We start from the raw sequence: 12,931 nt of genomic DNA on the forward strand, positions 1-12,931 counted from the left end.
TTGGATTACCTCCAAATGTGATTTTGCTTTTGATTTGGTCCTTGGGACAATCCTAAAATCTAAGCCTCTCTACAGAAAGATATCATTTGAGTAAGTGGAATTAGAAAAGCAACTACAAGGATTATTAAATGAGGATTTTATTTGGCTTAATATTTCATCATGGGGTGCTCCGGTGTTAGTTAAAAGAAATGTATGGAACATTGAGGCTTTGTAATGATTATAGACAGTTGAATTAGGTGACCATCAAAAAAACGAGTATTTTCTGAAGTAACGACTTGCTCAATTAATTACAGGGTACGCAAGTATTTTTAGAAATTGATTGAAGGTCGGGTTACCGTCTATTGAGGATCAAGGAGGAGAATATTTCGGTCACTCGTGGATAATTATGTAATTGTATTGTATTGATGAAACTATTTAAGAGTAGGAGGAGGAAATAAAGATATCATAATCCTCATCTTTTCATCGATTGAGCTATGATCAATTTAGAGGACTAAATTTTCTTTTAAGGGGGGGAGAGTGTAATATCCCTCGCTTTTAAAAATTATTAATAAAGATTTATATGTAAATTGGAGGACCTATATGTAAATATAGAAATTACAAGGACTAAACTGCTAAGTTGCAAAAAAAGAAAAAAAAAGGGAAAACCGAAAATTCGGTATTATCCCACCGCCTCCCACGCACTCTGTTTCTTCCAGAAACAGAGAGAGCGGTGGGGCGTGAGGAGAAGAAGGAGAGTGGTAGAAGAAGAGAGGAAGAAGAAGAAGAAGAAGAAGAAGAGGGAAAAGAAGAGAGGAGGAAGAAGAGGGAGTAGAGAAGAAGAAGAAGGAGAAGAAGAAGAAGAGGAGGTGGCTGCAGCGAGGGCTGCAGCGAGAAGCTGTGGGGCGTGGGGAGAAGAAGAGAGGAAGAAGAGGGAGAAGAGAAGAAGAAGAAGAAGAAGAAGAGAAGAGGATAGCTGCGGCAAGGCTGCAGCGAGGAGGTGTGTGGGGTTGGGGAGGAAAAGGGAAGAGGAGAAGAAGAGGGAAAAGAGAGGGAAGAGGGAGAGGAGCGAGAGGTGGCAGCAGCTAGGGCTGCAGCACCTCTGTTTCCTGCAGGTGGAAACAGAGGAGAGGTGTGGGGCGTTCGAAGAGGAGAAGAAGAAGAAGAGGAAGAGAAGAGGAAGAGGAAGCAGGGGAAGAGGTTGTGATACCTCTGTTTCCTGCAGAGGAAACAGAGGAGAGGGTGTGGGTGACGTCGGGGAGAAGAAGGGGAGGAAGGAGAAGAAGAGAAGAAGAAGAAAGGAAGGAAAAGGAAGAGGAGAAGGGAAGAAAGTAGCTGCGGCTGCGGTTGTGGCAGCTGCAGCTGTGGCAGGGAAAGAAGAAGAGAAAGGAAGAAGGGGAGGAGAGGAAGAAGAGTAGGGGCTGCGGCTGCGGCGATGGCAGCTGCAGTTGGAAGAGAAGAAGGAGAGGAAGATGAGCAGGGGAGGAAGAAAAGGCTGTGGCCGTGGCTGAGGCTGCGACTGCAGCATGCAGCTGGGAAAGAAGAGAAGGAAAGGAAGAAGAAGAGAAAGGAAGAAGGGAAGGAGAGGAAGAAGAGAAGGGGCTGCGGCTGCGGCGATGGCAGCTGCAGTTGGAAGAGAAGAAGGAGAGGAAGATGAGCAGGGGAGGAAGAAAAGGCTGTGGCCGTGGCTGAGGCTGCGACTGCAGCATGCAGCTGGGAAAGAAGAGAAGGAAAGGAAGAAGAAGAGAAAGGAAGAAGGGAAGGAGAGGAAGAAGAGAAGGGGCTACGGCTGCGGCGATGGCAGCTGCAGTTGGAAGAGAAGAAGGAGAGGAAGATGAGCAGGGGAGGAAGAAGAGGCTGCGAGTGTGGTGGCTGCAGCCGTGGCTGCGACTCCGGCTGCGGCTGCAACGTTGGCTGCGGTAGCTGCGGCAGCGGTGGTGGCTGCAGTAGCTGCAGTAGCTGCTTTTGGGAAAGAGAAAGAGTAGGAACGAGAGAAGGGAAGAAGGAAATAGTGCAGTGGAAGGGGGCTGCGGTTGTGACCGCAGTTGCGGTCGTGGCTGCGATTGTGGCAGCGGCAGCGGCGGCGGCTATGGCAGCTGCGTTTGGGAAAGAAAAAGAAGGAATGAGAGTAAGAGAGAGCAGGTGACTGTGCCTCGATGTTCGACACGTGATGTAGTTGCGAAGAAAGGAAGAAAACGGGAGCACAAAACGAAACAAAGAGAGGACACGGAGAAAAAGTAGAAGGATTTGAGCTGGCACCTTCTTTGGATCTTCGGATCGAAATCATTGAAAGGCAAGTTTCCCACTTGTTTCGATCCTTTCTATTGCAAGTTCCCTGGTCGTTTCTCCTATAATTGCTTTGATATTTCTTATTGCAAGTTTCCCGCTTGTTTCAATCCTTTCTATTGCAAGTTCCCTGATCGTTTCTCCTATAATTGCTTTGATATTTCTTATTGCAAGTTTTCCGCTTGTTTCAATCCTTTCTATTGCAAGTTCCCTGATCGTTTCTCCTATAATTGCTTTGATATTTCTTATTGCAAGTTTCCCGCTTGTTTCAATCCTTTCTATTGCAAGTTCCCTGTTCGTTTCTCCTATAATTGCTCTGATATGCCTTATTGCAAGTTTCCCACTTGTTTCGATCCTTTCTATTGCAAGTATCCTGATCTTCCTCACTGCCATTTTTATCTCTACATTTGCTTTGAATATGAGGAACTTTGAATTGTTCTAGCCTTGCATTTGTTATATCTCCTGTTTAAACGTAACGATTCGAATCTGTGCAACTTTTGAGATTCTGACCTTTTGATACCGAGCTGCCTATAAGTCTTTGTTGGAAACTCTGATTTGTTCAAAACTGATTTCATTGGAAACTAGATTCGTAGACCTTTCTTTGATATATGGATTGAAAGATTTGGAATCCAAACACCTGCCCAGTTATCTGTTGAATCTGACATTATGAATTCTGCCAACAGAGATTTTGTTCTACGACACTTGCTTACCAAATTATTTGTAACTCTCTCTGTTGGACAGTTCAATTCCTATGAAGCCTGTCTTATCTGAAAGTATTATCCAATGATTATTTCTGAGTAAATTGGAGCACGTTTGATAGTTTGAATCATTTGTTCAATGTGCCTCTTGTATTCTGCCAGAAATCGAGCTTTGGTCGATTTCTCATATTCTGGTTTCATTCCTTTGGAAATTGATATCCTTTAGCCTTCTTATTCAATTGAGCTTTATATTACTACTTTGAATTCTTGTATGCTCTTATCCTTAAAATTATTGCATTCTTGAAAACTGTTGTGTAACGTTTATGCTATATCGTATTGACTCATATAGGCACATGTATATCCTATTGTTCCGCATTTGCTGTCGATATGTGCCTATTCCAGTTTCATTCCTTTGGACATTGAATTCATCAAATCTTCTTATTGAATTGAGTTATTTGTGATTGCTTGGATTCCATATGTGCCCTTGCTTTCAATTCCCTTCAAATCTGAATATACTTGTGAAAGATTATTGCTTACTTCGGATTGACTCGTAAAGGCACATGTACGTTTGTTGTTCCGCGTGTGCTTCCGATATATGCTACTTATTGTTGAAACTATCCTTTTGTACTCTGGTGTGTGGGATTGTCTGGACCTTTGCCAGAAATGGTAAAAGGTATGCGCTGATTTGCCCGCTTTGTGGGGTCCCGCTTTGTGGGATATTCTGGTATGCGCTATTTGCCCGCTTTGTGGGGTCCCGCTTTGTGGGATATTCTGGTATGCGCTTATTTGCCCGCTTTGTGGGGTCCCGTTATGTGGGATATTGTAGACTTTTGTCAGGTGGTCATTCAGAAATGGATGAATCACATTCTGACTGAGATCCCACTACACCTTCTGTATGTTTGATATGATATCCAGAGCTTTGGTTATGTGTTTCTGTACATGCTTTGGATAAGATTGATATGTTTGCAACGTCAAAGACGACGTTTGAGCTTCTGTACGATATTTGTTTTCGATATGCTCTGAAATGCTTCATTCACTGATGATATGCTTCGAAATGTTCCATATGCCATTGATATGCTCCGGAACATTTCATATGCCATTGATATGCTCCAATTACTCTGTGCTCCATTTGCTATGAACTGATATGTTCTGAAATGTCCTATGTGCCATTGATATGTTCCAATTACTCTGTGCTCCATTTGCTATGAACTGATATGTTCTGAAATGTCCTATCTGCCATTGATATGTTCCAATTACTCTGTGCTCCATTTGTTATGAACAGATATGTTCTGAAATGTCCTATCTGCCATTGATATGTTCCAATTACTCTATGCCCCATTCGTTATGGATCAAATATGTTTTTGAATGACATGATACGTATGATTTGGTATCTATTGAGATGGTATCCTTGAGAATTCTTGTATTCTGCCTTGCATTATGATACCTTACTCGTTTGAAACCGTTCCTTTTGTTCTGAATATGCTTTGTCACTTGCTGAGCCGTTTTTGGCTCACTCCGTTGTTATATAAATCTTTCAGGTCAGCTTGTCACTCTTCGAGATGTTTGATTTGGGCTGAGGCAGTGGATAGCTATTCAGAATAATGGGCAAGTCTGGTTGGTTATTACGATATTGTTGTATAAGTATGTCTTGTATGTAATGAAATGTTGTCGATGAACCGAAATGGATATACTGTGTCAGAGTGTTAGGAGATCTCTCTTATTTGGAATTTCAGAATGTTAAGTCTAATTTATGGTGATATGAACTTGTGGTGAATAGTTGGAGTTCTGATTGTATAATTTATTTAGCTTGTGGATTTATAAATGTTGTTCTTGTTTGTCAAGTTGGCTTGGGTTGCCATAAATATGAATTATCGAGTGATGTGATATATGATTATAAACTGCACAGGTTTTATGGATGTGAATATGAATAGAATGTTTTCAGTGTCCTCAAACGTTAGTTTGGATCCTGGATTGGTCTGTGACGAAAATTTTAAAAATCATGGATATTTTGAGGGGCGTGACAGAGGTGGTATCAGAGCATTGTTTGAGGATTACTGAAATATTTGATATGTTGACGTGCAAAATATATTGAGGTCTAATGAACTATAGTGATTGGTGGAAATTTTCTTTGATGTATTTTAGGAATCTGGGATGATGAGGACATTTGGTCCTCCTATTTCATTGTTTCTGATTAATTAAGGGGAATGAAAGGATTGATTGGGGATATTGAATCAGAGTGGCGTAGCGGAAGCATGGTGGACCTAATTTCATTGGTGGTAGAAAAATGAATGATGCAAACAGAGAAGATATTTGATGTACAAAATTATTTTGATGATCAAAAGATTTCTTTTGCCACCTTATATTGGAAGTAGAGGCTGATTATTATTGGCAACAATGAAAAGAATTTTTGGAGATCAGTGACAAGAATGATAAGGACAAGTTTACCAATAAGAATATGATTGGAAATGAATCAGAAAGTAATGACAAGAGGGTCAAGACATTTGGATTTGAAAAGGAAAGTCACCACCAAAGACTTAATCATGTGTGAATTACAAGTTAAATTATGAAACAAGTTTGTGTTTTCGGGTGATTGGAGTCTATTTTGCTTGTAGAAAGTTGGATCATAAAATAAAAGTTTGCCCTTTGAACAAGAAGAAAGAGTCACTGCCTCCTAAATCATCAGCCCATGTAAGAGTGTATGCTATCACTAAATATGATTCTGAAACTTCTGAATTAGTGGTCAAAGGTATTATGCATGTTTATGAAAGAATGCAAATATTTGTTCGACCATGGGTCCAATCTACGATTTGATTCGTAATATTTTGCTTATCACTTGGGTATTCAACCTAGACCACTACATTATGTGCTATAAGTAAATACGATCATTGGAGATTCTTTGATAACGAAGTTGAATCTGGTCCTCTTGTCTGATTCTTATTGGAGAACTTGAACTTTTGCTGATTTAGTTCTCCTAGATATTTGGAGTTTTGATATTATACTTGGTATGGATTGGCTATCTTCCTAACATACCAGTATGGATTGGTATATAACAAATGATCACATTTTGCATATTTGATCAGCCGATCTTTTATTTTAAGAGTATTGGACATTATTTATCTCCTTGCCTAATGTATCCCAGGATGACTTGTTTGGATTACCTCCAAATGTGATTTTGCTTTTGATTTGGTCCTTGGGACAATCCTAAAATCTAAGCCTCTCTACAGAAAGATATCATTTGAGTAAGTGGAATTAGAAAAGCAACTACAAGGATTATTAAATGAGGATTTTATTTGGCTTAATATTTCATCATGGGGTGCTCCGGTGTTAGTTAAAAGAAATGTATGGAACATTGAGGCTTTGTAATGATTATAGACAGTTGAATTAGGTGACCATCAAAAAAACGAGTATTTTCTGAAGTAACGACTTGCTCAATTAATTACAGGGTACGCAAGTATTTTTAGAAATTGATTGAAGGTCGGGTTACCGTCTATTGAGGATCAAGGAGGAGAATATTTCGGTCACTCGTGGATAATTATGTAATTGTATTGTATTGATGAAACTATTTAAGAGTAGGAGGAGGAAATAAAGATATCATAATCCTCATCTTTTCATCGATTGAGCTATGATCAATTTAGAGGACTAAATTTTCTTTTAAGGGGGGGAGAGTGTAATATCCCTCGCTTTTAAAAATTATTAATAAAGATTTATATGTAAATTGGAGGACCTATATGTAAATATAGAAATTACAAGGACTAAACTGCTAAGTTGCAAAAAAAGAAAAAAAAAGGGAAAACCGAAAATTCGGTATTATCCCACCGCCTCCCACGCACTCTGTTTCTTCCAGAAACAGAGAGAGCGGTGGGGCGTGAGGAGAAGAAGGAGAGTGGTAGAAGAAGAGAGGAAGAAGAAGAAGAAGAAGAAGAAGAGGGAAAAGAAGAGAGGAGGAAGAAGAGGGAGTAGAGAAGAAGAAGAAGGAGAAGAAGAAGAAGAGGAGGTGGCTGCAGCGAGGGCTGCAGCGAGAAGCTGTGGGGCGTGGGGAGAAGAAGAGAGGAAGAAGAGGGAGAAGAGAAGAAGAAGAAGAAGAAGAAGAGAAGAGGATAGCTGCGGCAAGGCTGCAGCGAGGAGGTGTGTGGGGTTGGGGAGGAAAAGGGAAGAGGAGAAGAAGAGGGAAAAGAGAGGGAAGAGGGAGAGGAGCGAGAGGTGGCAGCAGCTAGGGCTGCAGCACCTCTGTTTCCTGCAGGTGGAAACAGAGGAGAGGTGTGGGGCGTTCGAAGAGGAGAAGAAGAAGAAGAGGAAGAGAAGAGGAAGAGGAAGCAGGGGAAGAGGTTGTGATACCTCTGTTTCCTGCAGAGGAAACAGAGGAGAGGGTGTGGGTGACGTCGGGGAGAAGAAGGGGAGGAAGGAGAAGAAGAGAAGAAGAAGAAAGGAAGGAAAAGGAAGAGGAGAAGGGAAGAAAGTAGCTGCGGCTGCGGTTGTGGCAGCTGCAGCTGTGGCAGGGAAAGAAGAAGAGAAAGGAAGAAGGGGAGGAGAGGAAGAAGAGTAGGGGCTGCGGCTGCGGCGATGGCAGCTGCAGTTGGAAGAGAAGAAGGAGAGGAAGATGAGCAGGGGAGGAAGAAAAGGCTGTGGCCGTGGCTGAGGCTGCGACTGCAGCATGCAGCTGGGAAAGAAGAGAAGGAAAGGAAGAAGAAGAGAAAGGAAGAAGGGAAGGAGAGGAAGAAGAGAAGGGGCTGCGGCTGCGGCGATGGCAGCTGCAGTTGGAAGAGAAGAAGGAGAGGAAGATGAGCAGGGGAGGAAGAAAAGGCTGTGGCCGTGGCTGAGGCTGCGACTGCAGCATGCAGCTGGGAAAGAAGAGAAGGAAAGGAAGAAGAAGAGAAAGGAAGAAGGGAAGGAGAGGAAGAAGAGAAGGGGCTACGGCTGCGGCGATGGCAGCTGCAGTTGGAAGAGAAGAAGGAGAGGAAGATGAGCAGGGGAGGAAGAAGAGGCTGCGAGTGTGGTGGCTGCAGCCGTGGCTGCGACTCCGGCTGCGGCTGCAACGTTGGCTGCGGTAGCTGCGGCAGCGGTGGTGGCTGCAGTAGCTGCAGTAGCTGCTTTTGGGAAAGAGAAAGAGTAGGAACGAGAGAAGGGAAGAAGGAAATAGTGCAGTGGAAGGGGGCTGCGGTTGTGACCGCAGTTGCGGTCGTGGCTGCGATTGTGGCAGCGGCAGCGGCGGCGGCTATGGCAGCTGCGTTTGGGAAAGAAAAAGAAGGAATGAGAGTAAGAGAGAGCAGGTGACTGTGCCTCGATGTTCGACACGTGATGTAGTTGCGAAGAAAGGAAGAAAACGGGAGCACAAAACGAAACAAAGAGAGGACACGGAGAAAAAGTAGAAGGATTTGAGCTGGCACCTTCTTTGGATCTTCGGATCGAAATCATTGAAAGGCAAGTTTCCCACTTGTTTCGATCCTTTCTATTGCAAGTTCCCTGATCGTTTCTCCTATAATTGCTTTGATATTTCTTATTGCAAGTTTCCCGCTTGTTTCAATCCTTTCTATTGCAAGTTCCCTGATCGTTTCTCCTATAATTGCTTTGATATTTCTTATTGCAAGTTTTCCGCTTGTTTCAATCCTTTCTATTGCAAGTTCCCTGATCGTTTCTCCTATAATTGCTTTGATATTTCTTATTGCAAGTTTCCCGCTTGTTTCAATCCTTTCTATTGCAAGTTCCCTGTTCGTTTCTCCTATAATTGCTCTGATATGCCTTATTGCAAGTTTCCCACTTGTTTCGATCCTTTCTATTGCAAGTATCCTGATCTTCCTCACTGCCATTTTTATCTCTACATTTGCTTTGAATATGAGGAACTTTGAATTGTTCTAGCCTTGCATTTGTTATATCTCCTGTTTAAACGTAACGATTCGAATCTGTGCAACTTTTGAGATTCTGACCTTTTGATACCGAGCTGCCTATAAGTCTTTGTTGGAAACTCTGATTTGTTCAAAACTGATTTCATTGGAAACTAGATTCGTAGACCTTTCTTTGATATATGGATTGAAAGATTTGGAATCCAAACACCTGCCCAGTTATCTGTTGAATCTGACATTATGAATTCTGCCAACAGAGATTTTGTTCTACGACACTTGCTTACCAAATTATTTGTAACTCTCTCTGTTGGACAGTTCAATTCCTATGAAGCCTGTCTTATCTGAAAGTATTATCCAATGATTATTTCTGAGTAAATTGGAGCACGTTTGATAGTTTGAATCATTTGTTCAATGTGCCTCTTGTATTCTGCCAGAAATCGAGCTTTGGTCGATTTCTCATATTCTGGTTTCATTCCTTTGGAAATTGATATCCTTTAGCCTTCTTATTCAATTGAGCTTTATATTACTACTTTGAATTCTTGTATGCTCTTGTCCTTAAAATTATTGCATTCTTGAAAACTGTTGTGTAACGTTTATGCTATATCGTATTGACTCATATAGGCACATGTATATCCTATTGTTCCGCATTTGCTGTCGATATGTGCCTATTCCAGTTTCATTCCTTTGGACATTGAATTCATCAAATCTTCTTATTGAATTGAGTTATTTGTGATTGCTTGGATTCCATATGTGCCCTTGCTTTCAATTCCCTTCAAATCTGAATATACTTGTGAAAGATTATTGCTTACTTCGGATTGACTCGTAAAGGCACATGTACGTTTGTTGTTCCGCGTGTGCTTCCGATATATGCTACTTATTGTTGAAACTATCCTTTTGTACTCTGGTGTGTGGGATTGTCTGGACCTTTGCCAGAAATGGTAAAAGGTATGCGCTGATTTGCCCGCTTTGTGGGGTCCCGCTTTGTGGGATATTCTGGTATGCGCTATTTGCCCGCTTTGTGGGGTCCCGCTTTGTGGGATATTCTGGTATGCGCTTATTTGCCCGCTTTGTGGGGTCCCGTTATGTGGGATATTGTAGACTTTTGTCAGGTGGTCATTCAGAAATGGATGAATCACATTCTGACTGAGATCCCACTACACCTTCTGTATGTTTGATATGATATCCAGAGCTTTGGTTATGTGTTTCTGTACATGCTTTGGATAAGATTGATATGTTTGCAACGTCAAAGACGACGTTTGAGCTTCTGTACGATATTTGTTTTCGATATGCTCTGAAATGCTTCATTCACTGATGATATGCTTCGAAATGTTCCATATGCCATTGATATGCTCCGGAACATTTCATATGCCATTGATATGCTCCAATTACTCTGTGCTCCATTTGCTATGAACTGATATGTTCTGAAATGTCCTATGTGCCATTGATATGTTCCAATTACTCTGTGCTCCATTTGCTATGAACTGATATGTTCTGAAATGTCCTATCTGCCATTGATATGTTCCAATTACTCTGTGCTCCATTTGTTATGAACAGATATGTTCTGAAATGTCCTATCTGCCATTGATATGTTCCAATTACTCTATGCCCCATTCGTTATGGATCAAATATGTTTTTGAATGACATGATACGTATGATTTGGTATCTATTGAGATGGTATCCTTGAGAATTCTTGTATTCTGCCTTGCATTATGATACCTTACTCGTTTGAAACCGTTCCTTTTGTTCTGAATATGCTTTGTCACTTGCTGAGCCGTTTTTGGCTCACTCCGTTGTTATATAAATCTTTCAGGTCAGCTTGTCACTCTTCGAGATGTTTGATTTGGGCTGAGGCAGTGGATAGCTATTCAGAATAATGGGCAAGTCTGGTTGGTTATTACGATATTGTTGTATAAGTATGTCTTGTATGTAATGAAATGTTGTCGATGAACCGAAATGGATATACTGTGTCAGAGTGTTAGGAGATCTCTCTTATTTGGAATTTCAGAATGTTAAGTCTAATTTATGGTGATATGAACTTGTGGTGAATAGTTGGAGTTCTGATTGTATAATTTATTTAGCTTGTGGATTTATAAATGTTGTTCTTGTTTGTCAAGTTGGCTTGGGTTGCCATAAATGTGAATTATCGAGTGATGTGATATATGATTATAAACTGCACAGGTTTTATGGATGTGAATATGAATAGAATGTTTTCAGTGTCCTCAAACGTTAGTTTGGATCCTGGATTGGTCTGTGACGAAAATTTTAAAAATCATGGATATTTTGAGGGGCGTGACACATTCTGCCTTCTGCGAGTATACAAATGAGTTTCAAAGTTCAGACGTAAATTTGCGTTTAGACGTAAATCTGCGTTTAGACGTAAATATGCGTTTAGACGTAAATCTGCTTTCTGCAGATTACTTTTTGAGCTGTACAATAGCAGCACATTGTCTTTATACTTCTGCTTAAACTGCGCTTAGACGCAAACTGTCTTTAGACGCAATTTGCGCTTAGACGCAAACTGCGCTTAGACGCAATCTGCGCTTGGACGCAAACTGCGCTTAGACGCAATCTGAGTTTAGACGCAATCTGCATTTAGATGCAAACTGCATTTAGATGCTAACTGTGTTTAAACGTAAACTGCACTTAATCATAAGTAATCTTAGAATCGGCTTTTGCATCAAAATAGTTTTTATCGAACGAACGCAGCTTTCGTTTTTAATCGCTGAAAGATTTTCGCTGCACTAATTCACCCCCCCCCCTCTTAGTGCTCTCGATCCTAACAATTGGTATCAGAGCAAGGTTAACTCTCTAACGGACTAAAACCCAAAGAGAAATGGCATACGCCGGAAACCAAGAGAGGCATTCTATTACGCGTCCACCCATGTTCAGTGGGACGGACTACACCTACTGGAAGACCCGAATGAGGATCTTTCTTATTTCTATGGATTTTGAACTGTGGAATCTTGTCGAAAACGGATTTTTAAAGTCTTCTCTTCCAATGATCGATTGGAATGATTTGGAGAAGAAGGCTTTCGCTCTTAATGCAAAGGCTATGAATGCCTTATTTTGTGCACTTGATAAAAACGAGTTTAACCGTGTTTCAACTTGTGAAACTGCATTTGATATTTGGCACACACTCGAAGTGACCCATGAGGGCACAAGTAGAGTAAAAGAGTCAAAAATCAATTTGCTGTTACATTCTTTCGAACTTTTTTGGATGAAACCGAGTGAAACCATTGGCGACATGTTTACCCGTTTCATGGATGTCGTCAACGGTCTAAAAGGACTCGGAAAGAGCTTTTCGGATTTTGAGCTTGTTAATAAGATACTAAGATCCCTTCCTAAGACTTGGGATCCTAAAGTCACTGCTATTCAAGAGGCAAAAGATTTGCGAAATTTCCCTCTTGAAGAACTAATCGGGTCATTAATGACCTACGAAATGACTTGTAAAGCTCATGAAGAGCAAGAAGACATCCTTCCAAAGAACAGGAAGGATATGACACTCAAAACTTCTGAATGCCACTTGAGAGAAAACTCAAGTGATGAGGACTGTGATGATGACTTGGCACTTCTAACAAGAAAGTTTAAAAAGTTCTTTAAAAGAAACAAGTTTAAGAATGATGCAAAAAAAAAACTTGAACCCAAGAAGGACCAAGTAATCTGCTATGAATGCAAAAAGCCGGGACACTACAAGAGTGATTGTCCCCAAGTCAAAAGGAGAACGTCAAAGAAAAAGGCGCTTCAAGCAACATGGGATGACTCAAGAGCATCCGAAGAAGAGGAGTCCAACACCGAGCAAGTTGCTCATTACACCTTAATGGCCATCGAAGATGAGGTAACAAATTCAATAGATGCAGATTTATCATTCGATGAATTATTAAATGCTTTCCATGAATTGTTTGATGAGTGTAAGACTATCAGTAGTAAATACAAATTGCTAAAAAAGGAGCATGATAGTCTTATTTGTAATTTCGATAAGTTAAATGCTGAACATCATGATAGTTTAAGCCCATGCATAAAATGCCATGATCTAGAAACTCTCCAAAAAGAAAACTTGCTACTTAAGGACACCTTGAAGAAATTTGAGGTTGGTAGCAAGTCATTGAACATGATCCTTACAAACAAGGGTCACGT

At 41.0% G+C, this 12,931-nt stretch overlaps 2 long non-coding RNA genes across 2 annotated transcripts; both read left to right on the forward strand.

The window, feature by feature from the left end:
* Positions 1-1,121: 1,121 nt before the first annotated feature.
* Positions 1,122-4,801, forward strand: LOC135674070 (uncharacterized). Its single transcript, XR_010513499.1, has 2 exons — positions 1,122-2,269; positions 4,499-4,801. It is a non-coding gene; the product is annotated as an uncharacterized LOC135674070 (long non-coding RNA).
* A 2,548-nt stretch (positions 4,802-7,349) lies between these two features.
* LOC135674073 (uncharacterized) lies at positions 7,350-10,985 on the forward strand. Its single transcript, XR_010513502.1, has 2 exons — positions 7,350-8,378; positions 10,608-10,985. It is a non-coding gene; the product is annotated as an uncharacterized LOC135674073 (long non-coding RNA).
* The last annotated feature ends 1,946 nt before the right edge of the window (positions 10,986-12,931 follow it).

The sequence above is a fragment of the Musa acuminata genome, chromosome BXJ1-5 (genome assembly GCF_036884655.1).
Source record: "Musa acuminata AAA Group cultivar baxijiao chromosome BXJ1-5, Cavendish_Baxijiao_AAA, whole genome shotgun sequence".
Classification (NCBI taxonomy): domain Eukaryota; kingdom Viridiplantae; phylum Streptophyta; class Magnoliopsida; order Zingiberales; family Musaceae; genus Musa; species Musa acuminata.